Source organism: Argiope bruennichi, chromosome 4 (assembly GCF_947563725.1).
Source record: "Argiope bruennichi chromosome 4, qqArgBrue1.1, whole genome shotgun sequence".
NCBI classification, from domain to species: Eukaryota; Metazoa; Arthropoda; class Arachnida; order Araneae; family Araneidae; genus Argiope; species Argiope bruennichi.
In genome coordinates, this window is record NC_079154.1 from 105,940,119 (window position 1) to 105,955,219 (window position 15,101).

The 15,101-nt window shown below is 30.0% G+C and overlaps 1 protein-coding gene across 2 annotated transcripts in view; it reads left to right on the forward strand.

Moving 5' to 3' along the window:
• The window catches only part of LOC129965976 (adenylyl cyclase 78C-like), a 430,498-nt gene that overhangs the window by 68,928 nt on the left and 346,469 nt on the right, over positions 1–15,101 (forward strand). Inside the window, exon 1 of one of the 2 annotated variants that reach the window (XM_056080293.1) lies at positions 11,573–11,705. The exons of the other annotated variant lie outside the window; for it this stretch is intronic. The gene's annotated coding sequence lies outside the window, so the exon portion shown is untranslated. Of the gene's footprint in view, positions 1–11,572; positions 11,706–15,101 lie in introns of those variants that run through there. 2 annotated transcript variants of the gene reach the window in all.

Genomic DNA, 15,101 nt, shown 5'->3' on the forward strand with positions numbered 1-15,101 from the left:
CAATGAAAATATTTTAATTCAGTTCATTTCTTTGATTTTTAGTATTTAAAAAAATATTTAAATTGATTTAATACTTTTCGAACAAGCTGGAGTAAATTATTAAGCAAGGTGGGAGTAAAGTCTTTTCCTTGTTACAAAAATTATTGCAAAAAAACTGTTATAATTTAGCGCATGGTTGTTTTCATATATTTTAAAGATGTTTATGAAACATTTGATAAAAGCATTTATGTCAATAAATTTAAATGTGAGCACTCTTGGTAGATCGGGGAATGTAGAGGTGGTATTTCAATTTTCGCTAATTATTGTCCAATATTTTGGATATTACCCTAGACACAACATCTGTGAACCTAACTTTTAATATCTTCAACTGGTGTTGCAAACGCTCTCTCCTTTAAATAATCTAAAAATTGTTACTGAACCGATTTGAATTCTTTTCAAAATTGAAATCATTTTGATAAGAATCGAAGGTAAAATCCTTATTATTGTATTAGTTGCGCTATCTGTTTGTGTTGTTACTTTTCAATAATCTCAGCATGGTTCTTGAAGACAACACATTTATTAGACAAAGAAAACGAAAAGAAAAGAACACACGTATTCACAATTACGCACACAGCATCATGTTCGCGGGAGGAATGGTGCCGGAACGAAGCGCCACAAGCGTAGTCACACAGATATTACTACGCGAGAAAAATAGTCCGCTCGCTTCATCCCAACAGTTTGGATTAAAAAAATTGAACGTACGAATATTCCATCTTAAAAAATTTGAAGTATTATATTAAATTGTTCCTACATGATACATTTTTGTAACCAGGGAAAAACTTTACGACAATCTTGTACTGTGCTAATTTTTCAAATAGTTTAAATATTTTGGGAAAGTATATTTCTAAACTTTCATGAGCTCCAAACATCTCATTAAAAAATTTAATTATTATATATTCATTTCTATTTCATTCGAAAGAGTCTGAAAAACACATTTTTGTCAATACGTCTTTTTATCTGTCAACACGACAGCTCAAAAACTTATGGTGCTAAAAGGTTGAAATTTAGGATATGGAATTAAGGCTAAATTGTAGATTGTTTTTTGTTCAATTTTCCAAATTTGTTCAAATTTTAAATGAAATCTGTTCAAAGGAATTTTGCCTGTCAATTCCCTGTGAACTCAATAATTACAAAACGCAACAATCTAGGGAGATAAAATTTGGGACACAAATTTATCATCTAAAATGTGGACTGCTTTCAAATTTCGCATCAAATTATCAAACAGTTGACTATTTGTTGATCTGTACTTTTGTATGTATGCAAACTCAATATTTCATAAATGCAAAGGCTTAAATAAATGAAATGCTTTTTGTCATCTTCTGACTACAAATTTAGTTTAAAGATTGACGCCAAGTCAAATTTCGGCACCAATTGGCGAGAAAAAATAAATTCGTCTAATATACATACTCACGCAATACATTCAGAAAAGTGTTAGAATCGAGCCAAAACTCTATAATTCGTAATTATCGTTCACCAGCTCAACACAAGGAATTGTCCAAGGTCTCCAAATTTTACGAAAATAAAACTTTTATTGGAGAGTATGCGAGAAAGTTTCGGCGAGATTATATTTAGTTTGAGAAAGGTATAAACATAAATAATTCAAAATATCATGATATTAAAATGTTTCGTCTATGAAATTTTAGCATTAGATCTGTGAAGATCAAGGTATATTTAGCGACATCTCTATGTAAATATAAGTTATATACATATATGCACGCAACACAGAAATATATATATATATATATATATATATATATATATATATATATACACGCACACACACTGTACTACGGTTTAATGACGATAAAATTCATGCTATGTGACTACTTCTGAAATACTATGCATATGAAACGTAATTGATTAAATATTAATTCTAAATAATTTGTTATGCGATTTGATTTGAGTGCGTTTTTTTTGGGGGGGGGGAGGTCCCTATCAAATTTTGAGCGAAATCCATTCTGAGAAGTTTATCTGTCCAGCTTTTCGGATATAAGTTAACACGATAACTTCAAAAATAAAAGAAAACTAAATGTATGAAATTTGGGGTATAAATTTAACATCAAAAATGTAGATATGTACCAAACTTGAAACAAAATCCTCCGATCTTTTCTCCAGTCTGCACTTTCACAAATTTGAAACGTGATAATTTAAAAACGCAGCAATTTGATTAAATGTATTTTGGAATGTAATCTTGGGATTACAATTGTAATTCTGTCAAAATTTTGATTTTGATATAGCCGAAATAAGACGTTTAAAATGCACATCCTCTTTCTTGGTACTTGTGTATGTCAACGATTAATTGTCCAAAAACTCGCCAAAGAATGCACGCTAATAGGTTCAAAATTATTGTTTGCCAAATGGTATGCAGCTACTAATATCTAATACATTTATTAGAGAATATACAAGAAATTTGGAGGAAAATTATTTTAGAAAAGTCAGAAATTATTTTCGCCAGAAGAAAACCTCATATCAAAAAAATATTGTTTTTAAACAACTAATTTTCATAACTTTAAACAATTAAGCATTTCAATGCAAAGATTAGAGTTTTAGGCATACAGAAAATTGTATTTATAAAAAATCTATTTATATTAACTTCATGAAAGAAAATTATGAGATAAAATTCAATAAGCAAATTTTTGTTATGCAATCACAGAAAAATCAATATACCATCGCAAGAAAAAATAATTTTAAATTTTTTTCTCACTCTTTATTAAAAATAAGAATGGTATGTTCCATACATTTAATTAGCTTAGTTTAGTGATTAGATTCCATCTTGGATTTAAATGCGACTATTTATGGGTTGACCTCTCGCTGGTGTGGGGTGGAAGTTTGGAGAGGGTTGCCAGCTCAGGTGTCATCCTCGTCATCTGACCGCGGTTCAAAATTATTTGGTCCGTCCCAATATGATCGTAGTGTTGCTTTAAACGGGACGCTAATCTAACTAAACTAAACTAAACTAATTAAGTACGTTTAGCATTATTACTCCCTTTTTCAAATCTTCAGAATGCATCAAATTATAGAGGAAACATTTAACCCCGACTTATGTAACCACGTTACCCTGCATGACGCATATTTATTTTAATTAAATTTCCACTCCGTGCACCACCGAGCCCCAGCCGGGATTTTGTTACTCAACAGTTCCTGTAGATTAAAAATTACTTTTATAAGCTAATGGTATATTTTAATGCTTAAATCAACTCATGTGTAAGAATACAACAAATCAAGAGGAGATATCTGACAACAAAAAATAAAAAGAAACGAGAACAATTTTCTTTTCAAAAATTTTTCTCCCAGCTTGAGCTTTCCTTTAATTGCAACTCATTCAGAATACTCTCCCTGCCTTAACCTTCATCTTTTTTTTCCCTTCCAAAATAGGTTTTTCTTTATTATCTATAGCCACAAACGCTCCAATTAAGCAAAGTTCGTTGCAGCAAACTAACACGAGAACGAGGTTGTAAGAAATCCACCACTCAAATCCACTTGATCCTCGCTTCAAAATTACAATTAAAATTTTTAGAAATGTCGCGAAACAAATTGAAATAAAAAAAATAATAATAAAGACGCCTTGTCGACAAAGGAATTGAATTTTTTTGGTGCAACTTCGTTCTCTCCTTTTGAAAACGAAGCCTCTTCACTGAGACTCAACTTGTGGCAAAAACTGGAGATAATACCCGATAGATGCCGTTGCCACAGCAACCGTGGATGAAAATCCGTCGTTGTCGTTTTTTTCCCCGTCCAATACTTTTTATTTGAAGAGTCCTTTGAGATGGAAGACCTTTTCTTCATATTTATAATGCATATCCCTTGCCACGCTTTGACTACTCGTGAAAGATCCGAAAAAGGAAATAAATTCTCAGCGCAAAACATAATTTCTTTGTCTTCCTTGTATACTCATTTTTAACATTACACTAGGTGACGACTCAAATTTGCTTTGCTCTTGCTTTCTGATTATGGAAGGAGTGTTTATTCTCAAGAGAGCCTTTTTGATGCAAATAAAAATAGCTTACCCGGAAGTAAAATGTTCGTTTATCCATGCCGTCGTAAAAAAGGTTTAAACCAATCTTCAAACTGTGGCTCGCAGTAGTTTTTAAAAATGTAAAACAAAAGAAAAAAGAAGACCTCCAAAATTGTATTTTATTAATCTAGATGGTATAAATGATATTTGAATTTATTGATAATGCCATGCATTATAAATGCTAGAACAGAAATTTGAATGAGAACTTCGATAATATTATTATTATGGGATTTCATGGTTATTAAATTATTCAGAAGTACATTCAGTGTGATGCTTTTACTAGAGCAAAATCAACTGGCACGGTGATGACTTATTTTTGCAACTGAAATGTAACTAAATTGAAAAAGAAACGGTCTTTCACATTGGTGAAATATATAATTTAATTCAAAATTGCTGGAAAAAATATTAAACTTAAGATAAATTCTGACGATCTTTGTTATTTGAAGCTTAATTTAATCCATTATAAAACCGCCCCTTGATTTGTCGTAGCATATTCCAAACCAATTACATATTTTTGAACTCTCGTCAGATGATATTCATAATACCTCTGTTACCATTCCAACTTACAGATTTCTGTGCCCTACCAACAGAAGGATGGTTTAGTCACGACATTATCATAGACTAGTCCTCCATATTTCGGGGATCATTGGTGGAGCTGGAATTTGTACTTTGATCCCTCCGTCCTGTAGCAGACATCTCACTACTAGGTCCTTAAAATTTCAAAATTCTACTGACCAGGAAATCGAACTAAACTCCTTTCCTATGCGAGAAGGCAGCTTTAGTATCTTGAGATGAATTTCTTATTAATATTTGTGGATATGCCCTAAGAATGATAATTTTCGTTAAATATATAGCAAAGTATTACATTACATAATTAGCATTATTTCCCTGTTTTCAGGGGAAAGAATATTTTAGATTTTCTCTAATTTTGTACACAACTGTAAATATTTTCTAATAATTCTATAGAATGATGGCATAATTTACTGTATCCATAAGCAATAATATCGGTGGTCCACCATTGAAATTCTTTTTTTTTTCAGCCGTATGAAAGTTTTTTTATTGAATTTTATTCATTACTTTTTGGCGCGTCAAAAACATATCGTTACCACTATAGTTTTCTCGGAATTTTGGTTATGTTTTGATAGAATAAATACGTTGGTTAATGAAAAATAGCGATTTATTTTGATGGATATTTAATAAATAGAAAAACTTTATTTTTTCCATTGATCTGCTTCTATTTCTACATATTTTTCATGTATGTGTATAATTTTGTATGTTCCACTGGCTCGTTCAGAGGTAGCATATTCATCCTAATAACAATCCTGCTTCCATGGCAACGATTTTTCATGTCCATCTTAGTTTGATTTCTCTTCAGACTCCAGAAAGATAAATTTGAGGCTCATTTTCTAGCCTTGGTCCTTGAATATTGTCAGTATTCTTTTTAATAAAGTGTCGTAATCGAAAGTTTTGCCCCCCCCCTCAAAGACAAAACTTCTTTCTGTCCTTCTGAGGTCAGTGTCAAAATAGCACCAGCGTTTCTTTAAAACGAGACTTAAGGTAACTGAACTAACTCTGAAAGGTGTAGTTCAAAATAAGATCGTTTCTCTGATCCTGATTGAAAAAGTAAGGGCATTCATCTACTAATTAATAATCCTATGAAGCGTTAATTCTATAACAATTTAAGAAAACAAAAATCACATTGGGATCCTTTTGAACCATTTAATAATTTATTGCAAATTTTTCATAACTAGAATTTTGTGCTCTCCTAGCAACAGTTAAGTTATTTATTAACTTTAATTATTTATTACATTTTGTTTCCTTTATTAACTTTAGTTAACCCCGGGGGGGCACCTCGAAATGAGGATGAGATGCTTCCGGCATGGTGGTTGGATCTCGGCCTGGAGGGTACACTAATAGGTGGGGGATCTGACTCCTCCCATCGATGACGGGACGTACTTCCTTCGGGGAGGGTTGTACCGTGGCCGGTGACGGTCCTTAGGAGTCAACCACAGTACCCGCCAAAGTTGCTGTTGCGGCGGTCTGGTCATTCAGTTTTTAGAGTTTAAATCCGTGTGCCTTCGTGGTGGGTCGGAGATGATGTTGACTTATTAACATTAGTTAAAATTAGTTAATTAATTTTAACTTTAGTTTTTTAATGTATCAACATTTAATATATAATGTTAAATATAATTTTTTTCCTATTCTTTTTTTCTATACCAATATATATTTTCTCTAGAGGGTTCTTTACTGTTTACAAGTGTCCAATGTTATCAAGTGTAGTTTGTTCCTTCGTGCTAGCTGGGGTTGCTCATCGGTTTCTCGCATGGCCTCTGGCTAGGTCGGGGTATTGCTTGCAATTATTTAATTAGTATCATTCATGAAATTTTGATTTGTGTGATTGTAAAAACTAAAATAACATAAACAAAGATTTTTTTTTGGCAAAAAAATAAAAAAAAGCGAAATTTTTAACAAATTTCTGTGAGTGGGAAATTTCAAAAATTAATTTAGGCTAAAAACTTATTTCTGAACAAAAGAGAGAGAGTGAGAGAGAATACCTGAAACTTTTTTATATGTTTCTCCCGTATTCAACACGAACAAATCTATTGGGAAAGAATACAAGAAAAAGGCTGAAAACTGCAGAAATTATTCTATCCGTTACTCCAAACAATTTTCTTTTGTACTTATAAAAAACTATATGCATGAAAAAACAGATTTTTAGTTCAGAAGTTCTATTATTACGATACATTAACTTTATGATGGAAAAATGTTTAAATAGGAAAATATTAGCAGCCTTTATGAATTTTACCATGAGAGAAACCCTTTTCTCTTTTTCTAAATTGTTTCGACATATTTTTCTTTATAGAAACTTTTTTTTAGATGTTTTCATTTTTTTATTTTCAAATCGTCACTCTTGCGTCATTGTATGTCAAGCTTTCAGATTTAATGTATTTTATTCGTTGTACATGCCATCCCTAGTAAGCAAATATTGTTTTCTGAGAATAAATATTTGCAGTTTTATGCTTGCTTTGCAATTCTTTTGAAATAATGTTATCTTTTTAGTTTATGTATTTTTCCTTTTCCGAAACATAAACTTGAAATTTTGCTTTCATTTATTAAAATGATGTTATATGTGGTATTGGATAGAGACTTTGATGGCATGTTCTATAAAGTTTGAATGTAAAAATATTAGAAAATAATCCTTTTAAACTGCTTACTAAATAGATTTGTTTATATTTTAGTTATCTTTACTTAATGTTTCCTTTACTTTCAAATTTCCTTTATTTTCATCAAAATGAGATTTGCTTGCAGAAAATGAATTTCCTAAAATGTTTTATTTGAAAATAGGTTTGCTTTTACGAAAATAAAGTTATAAATGGAAAGTCCATATGTGTATTTGTGCTAAGCACATGCATGGTGAGACATAATTGGAATAACATGAAATATGAATAGAATAACATAATTACAAATCGTTTATTTCGGATAGGACTGGCAAATATTGTTAATTACATAGCAGATAATAAGGTTTATGATCAGAAAACAAAAAGTGACAAGATATAGCTATTACCACCTATAAGATATTTCTATTTTTCTCACATGTTGTGTATATTATCGTTTAAATATTGAAGACCCTCAAAATAAGCCCGAACATGGCACCATGGTTTATACAATATTATTTTCCTATCGTTTTCCAAATTATTTAAAATATGTATCTTGCCTTGAATCTCCAAACAGTTTTGTTTTAAATTATGAAATGTTTATCGAAGATTAATCCCCGTATCTTATGGGGATTATTATTATTTCCAAGTGATTTTATTTTAACTTACGAATCTCTTTAGCTGAAATTAAACTACCATAAGATTGAGTTAGGCGTGGAAACCGAAATATTTTGGTAGAATTTTAGTCTTTAACAGAGTTGTTTCCCATCACTGTAGCGATTCACATCTTCTGATAAAGTAAGAATAAACAAAACAGAATGTTTTAACTCTCAATATTGAAAACATCGACTGAAATCTTAAGGCTTTGAAGATCTGAATGAAATGCACTCCTCGCTTACACCCTTCTTCTTCATGCAAAATGAGCGTATACATTAAAATCATCTGGTGCTCCTGGTGCAGCGTATACATTTCCTCACCTGGTGCTATTTATTGTTTCTATCGTTCGCTTGCAAATATAATGGGTACTTATAAAGACTCTTTTCTTTAGTAACAGATCATAGAACATTTTTCTTTTGAATTTTTTATTATCTGATTTTGAACTTTAGTTAAAAAAAAATTAATTTCCTGCTTGTAGTGATTTTGAGCTATCAAGTTCACATGCATATGATTAGATAGATCAATAGGCAGTTAAACCATTTAACACATTCCAAAAATTGATATACATCTGCAGTCCTAATGATAAAAGGTTATATTAAATGCTATTCAAGCACCTAATTAACGTTATCATGTTTGCATGTATAAGTAAAGAGGACAGACAAACTGAAATTCTGTGAGGGGACTTGATTTAGAATTTGATACAAATTTTCAATTGGGATGTTCAGACCTCATACCAAATATTATTTATCTAGATAGTTGTATTTTTGAGTTAACGTGTTCATAGACATAACATAACGCCATCCTGTGCCCCCGGTGCCTATAACACTAAGTTATCTAACAAGTTAGACGAGTACAAGATGGAAGGAAAAAGAAAGAAAGAAAGAAATTGTTGGTAGAAAGAAAGAGACGACGGACCATCCAGGGTTCAGAGAGAATCCCATCGGTGTCAAATCCTACACGACTGTATTTAATTTTTTGGTGAAGTAATATCTGGATAGAGGGGACAAGAATACTTAAACAAATGGTCACTATAGGTTGAACTTACAGGGAAATGAGATTACTAACTGAAAAAAATTGATAAATTACATTGAGAACATCTGTATGGCATGTATAAGCATATAAATAATCACTGAACAGTTAGATATCTGTAGCGTCCGTCTGAGTTCTGTGGTTTTGATTTCCTTCGTGAGAACTGCAGTTATGAAGTTTTGGCTGATTTTGACAAGAGACATTTTGGTCTCAGCTATTGTGTAGTCTTGATGAGGTCTTGGTATTTATGAATATGATTTACTATGGAGTGGATCTTGCCGTGTGAAAGGGTATTCGATGCAATTCTCCTGTACCATTCTTCCTCGAAATTTGTTTCTGACTCATGTGTAGGGATTGCAATACCGGTATACCGGGATACCGAATACCGGTATTTTGAGCCATTTGTACAATTTTGTAATACCGGTATTCACAAGTTTAAATACCGGTTTTTCGGTATTTACTAGAAATTTTTAAAATGGTCTCCACTATATGTTCAGAGATCGCGAACATAGCAAAATAGTATACATTTTTGTTTTTATGTCTCCTTAACGAGCGAAATTAATTAACTAATTAATGGCTTAATTAATTGCTTAAATATAAATTAGCGAAACATGGATTATCCCTGAAAGAAAATATTGTATCCATAACGACTGATGGAGCAACAATAATGAAAAAAGTTGGAAAGTTGATGGCTGCAAATCAGCAGTTGTGCTATGCACATGGAATTCAATTAGGAGTAATACATGTATTATACCAAAAAAATAAAGAACAGAAGAATCCAAATACTGTGGATATAGAAACTTCGGATTCCAACTTTGAAGAGAGTGAAAGTGAGAGTGATATTGACAATGAAGATAATGACAATGTAATTGTTGAAGAAGATATTGCTAATGACGATGAAATATTAATCTATCAAGAATTGCTTCCTATAATTTATAAAGTTCGAAAAATTGTTAAGATATTTAAACGTTCCCCTATGAAAAAAGAATATATTACTAACATATATACTAACTGAAAATAAAACAGAATATATGTTAACATTAGATTCTAAAACACGTTGGAACAGTTTACTCCTAATTATGGAACGATTTTTGAAACTGAGAAATCCAATCCAAAAAGCAATAATCTACTTAAACCTGTAAATTATTTTTTCAGATTGTTAATTCGACTTAATATCCAGAACTATATCAGCTCTACTTCCAATAAAACTGATTATTGAGGCATTATGTCGGAGAGATTCTAATAACAGCTAATGCAACAATAAATTTCATGTTGCAGTCACTGAAAGAACAGTACACATCACTATTTAAAGAATTATATATTACATTGAAAAATCGCACAGAAGAAAGGCATACCGAAATCGAAAATGTCTTATGGTATTTACATAATTCTAAGGATTTTAAAAATGAAAATGAAAAACAAGAAAAGAAAATAACCAATTCAAATCTGATTAAGTTTAGAGTAAATTTTCTTAAAATTTTTTACCCACAAACCTATCTACATTCAGAAGAATTCGGTTCAATTATCGAAGATTATGATGTCACTACTGTCGATAGTGAAAAGGAATTGTCTCTTGAACAAAAATTAGAATTAGCGATAAATTAAAAAAATTTCAACGAACCAAAATACAATACTGAAATCAGCTATATCCAAAACCATCCGACGAGAAATCTATTTATTTGAAGATGAGGGATTTAGAGGTAAATACTTGGAAAAAAATATATCGCGCATTGCTAACAGTACCACCAGCTAGCTTAGATGCCGAAAGAGCGTTTCCGACAGCTGGTAATTTTTACACAAAATTACTTTTCAGGTTTAATGACAGTACAATTGATACATTATGTTTTTTTTTAAGATCACATTTCAAAAATTTGTAATAGTACCCCAGACTGAATAGTGATATTTACACTTTTTTTGTGATTTAAATAAATAAGATGTTCCTTTACTGTTTTGTGATTATATACTGTTATAATTTATAAGTTACAAATTATTTTATGATATTTACACTGTCTAACAAAACTGACAAATAAAACAAAGAAACATCTGTGTTTTCTTTCTTTTTCTAAAATTTCTAATACCGGTATTAAAACCGGTACCCCGGTATTAAGATTTAAAAAATACCGAATACCGGTATTGAAATTTTGGTCCGGTATTGCAATCCCTACTCATGTGCCATGAGAGGGAAGGGTTCGTAGACAATGTAACACCAATCCATTCCACTGTAATTATAATCCTTGGAATTATTGAGCATAGATTGTATTTACAAAATTTTATTTTGAGGATTTTGCAAGTCATATATCGTCAAATGTCACCAAAATATCGGAGAAGAATTTTTTGATAGTATATTTTCTTCTGAACTAAAAAGTAAAAAAAAAAAAAAAAAAAAACTGAATAATTATTTCTTAAATATACTTGTCAGAATAAAAAAATATACCTGAAGGTGATTCATATTATTCATAATACAATATTTTGACTTCTCTTCTCATATAAAATAAGTTATTATTCATATATTAACTTGATATCTCCCGAAACGTAAATGCTTCATTCGTCAGGGTCAAAAAATAAACAAAAAATACGTGTACCTACGAATTAAACAAGGTAAATGTATCCAGATATGACAACTGTCACAGTGAATAATGTCATCCGATACCAGCTAGCAAAAACTGTCTGGGAAATGATTGACGGTACGAGACAAATGGTCCAGAACCTTTGCTACTGTCGCGTATTATTATTTGTCCGGTGAGCTATTGTCGTGGCCGTATTTATTAGGATGCTTTTTCACACATCGCTTCCTTCGTTTTTCGTCGAGGGTGAGTTATGGCCATTTATTTGATTTATTTATTATTTTTTTAGCAATTTCTTATCAGTAATTTATTTCTGTTATTATTCTGTCTTATTAGTCATTTATTATAATACAAAAAGTGAAAATGTTGCTATGAATCGGATATGGTTCTGTAATATTTTAGAAGATTATAAATTAATTCTTGCTGCTCATAATAAAACTGTAGATAAAAGAAAGATAGAGATTTTAAATATATGGTGTAAGGAATTAAAAAAACATGAAAGATAAACGATAAACGAAAGGTTGACAATCTTTTAGTTAAATAAAATTCATTTCAAGTTATAAAATGATTCAAATATACCTTCGAAAAATAAAAATTATGAGCTGTGAGGAATAATTAACACGATGAACTTGTGTTGAATTCGGATAAGGATTTTATCTTTAAATATAAGTAAAAAAATAGAAATGTGAAAAGAAATAGAATGTTTTCTCCTCGATTGTCTCATATACGTACACAACATGGCGAGTTTTGTGTTTAAATTCGTAATATAGTAGACAGAATTGAGTATTCATTTTGTGCCGTATTTCTTAGACATGTTGGATCTAAAATTTCATTTATCTATAGAGATATAATTTTATTTCAAAAGATCACAAACGAATTCAATGCTTTTTCTTTGTTATATTTCTGAGATATTGCATTCTCGCTCACAAATATAGATACTGACCCTTTTCAGATTATATTTAAGTCTGTCATTTAGGTTTAAAGACCATAAATTAAAATTCGTTTGTTATGTTATCATTTGCATACATATATAAATATACTATTTTGTATTATTCGGCACTTTAACATTTTCTTTAATAAGTTGATTGAGTATGCCATTTCACAAGAAGCAGTTTTACTCTATAATAAACGTCTGTAGTGACCACTTTGTTCAAATTATCCGTAGAAGCAAAATGCTTTAAAAAGTCATACAATTCTGAAGGAATGCAAGGACTTAAGAAAAAAAAGAGATCGCACAACACCATTTGTATTATTCATTCATTCAAAATAGAAAAGTCAATGCAATATACCAGATTGTACAATATTGAAGTTTATTCGTGTAAATTTAATTTTTAAATTCTTTTTTAAACATTATCGATATTAGCATATTATTTAAGTTATCGAGAATTCATTGAATAGACTGTTCTTACGAATAATATTCATCAAAAGATTTAGCATGCTATTGTAAAAATCTTACTATATTTGGTCTTCGGATTAAGCAATGGTCCGCTTCCACTCCTTCTATTGCGTTATGAACAAGAATATTTATGAAAGATAAATGTCTCAAAAAGAGTCTGGGAGTTCAGGTTTAAATTAGCATTAAACATAAAAACCTCTTAATCGAAACTAGTGTCAATATATAACTGAAAAAAAATTAGATATTTAAAATTGTTTATAGAATTTATACTCGACATAGTAATTATTTTTTTAATTCCCCGGTGATTTTCCGAATACATAAATGTTGAATGAAAAAGAATTTGAAGCTAAAATTTATTTCGTTAAAGAGAACATTTGCAAACAATAAACTTAAAAATATTATACATTGAAATTTTAAAAGAAAAAGATATATCTTTTTTTCTTAAGAAAATTCATTTAATGCATGAAAAAGCGGCCATATTTTTAATACATACGGGCATATTTCAGATGTTTGATTTGATACGAAACGAATAAATATTATAGAAATGTTTAGTGAACTGTTAAGATTTTAAAACAAATGAAAATTCTATTTAGGATCTTGGGTATAGTTAAGGAGGTTTGAAATTCAAATATTTCTTATATGATTGTTTTATGCAAAACAGTTCATTCATTTTTCGCAAATTCGTCTGGAGAATTGCTTTTATTTTGGAAAAATTTCACCAATATCTTTAAATCAAAATTGCTATGTTTAAGAAACGTTATAGGAATACATAATTTTAGGGTTTTTAAATGCATATATATATATTAAAATAGTTTAAAGCTTAGATCAACAACAATCTTCAGAATTCTCTCTCTCTTTCTATCTCTATCTGTGTGTATATATATATATAGTTTGTTTATGTTGTGGAAGTAGAATTAGATAACCAACATATTCTCTTCCCTCTGGTCATTTACTCTGTTTTGCTGCTGAATGTTAAAATCTTTTAAATCGTGAAACTTTTCTCATTTTCACGTGCTAACGTTTCAAGTATTAAAATAACTAGATGCATTATTGGCTAAAGCTATATGTATTGCATCCGAAAACTCTAATGCTATATTTCAATGATGTGGTTAAGATAAAAACGACTTTTTAAAACAATTTTGTAATTTTAAAAAAAATTATTGGAATTGTATTAAGAATGAACAAAACCTGGTTTCATTAGGTTAAAAACAGTCTTTGAAAGCATATTAAATTTTATTTCAAATGCTCTTTTCCCCAACATTTTGCTCTAAAAATACAAATCGGATTTAAATGAAGGTATTAAAAGATTTTATGTGTGCTTTCTTTGATGAATTCAATGGATGCATCCGTTTACAGAACTGATTGCCTAGAAGCTCGCAAATGTGTGTTCATTATGACGATCATCTATCTCTTTCGCCACTCATTGTACTAATTTTTGCTGACTTTCACGTTCTGATGAATGAGCATTTTATAAGCATATTTGCCATTCATTATGCTGATGATGCTGACTTTCTAGATCTGATGAGTAGCTATTTTATAAGCAATTAATAGTCACGGTTTCAGTGACTTAACATTTGCATAACTATGAAAAAACTCATATTTCACATTTTTGGATTGTATTAGAAAAAAAATGTAAGAACTATGCTAATACTTCTTCCAATTTCAATTAGATGGTTAATAAGCTCGATTGTGACATCTTATTTTATCTATAAAGGAATATTGGTACAGTATTTGAATCTATCATAATACATTGTCTGTTACAACTTTTATTAAAATTAATCACAACTTAAGAATACAATACAATTACATACAATTTGCATAACTATGAAGAAATTCATATTTCACATTTTTGGATTGTATCAGAAAAAAAAAAATGTAAGAACTATGCTAATACTTCTTCCAATTTCAATTAGATGGTTAATAAGCTCGATTGTGACATCTTATTTTATCTATAAATGAATATTGGCATAGTATTTGAATCTATCATAATACATTGTCTGTTACAACTTTTATTAAAATTAATCACAACTTAAGAATACAATATAATTACATACAATTTGCATAACTATGAAGAAATTCATATTTCAGATTTTTGGATTGTATCAGAAAAAAAAAAATGTAAGAACTATGCTAATACTTCTTCCAGTTTCAATTAGATGGTTAATAAGCTTGATTGTTTTACCTTATTTTATCTATAAATGAATATCGGCTTAGTGTTTGAATCTATCATAATACATTGTTTATTA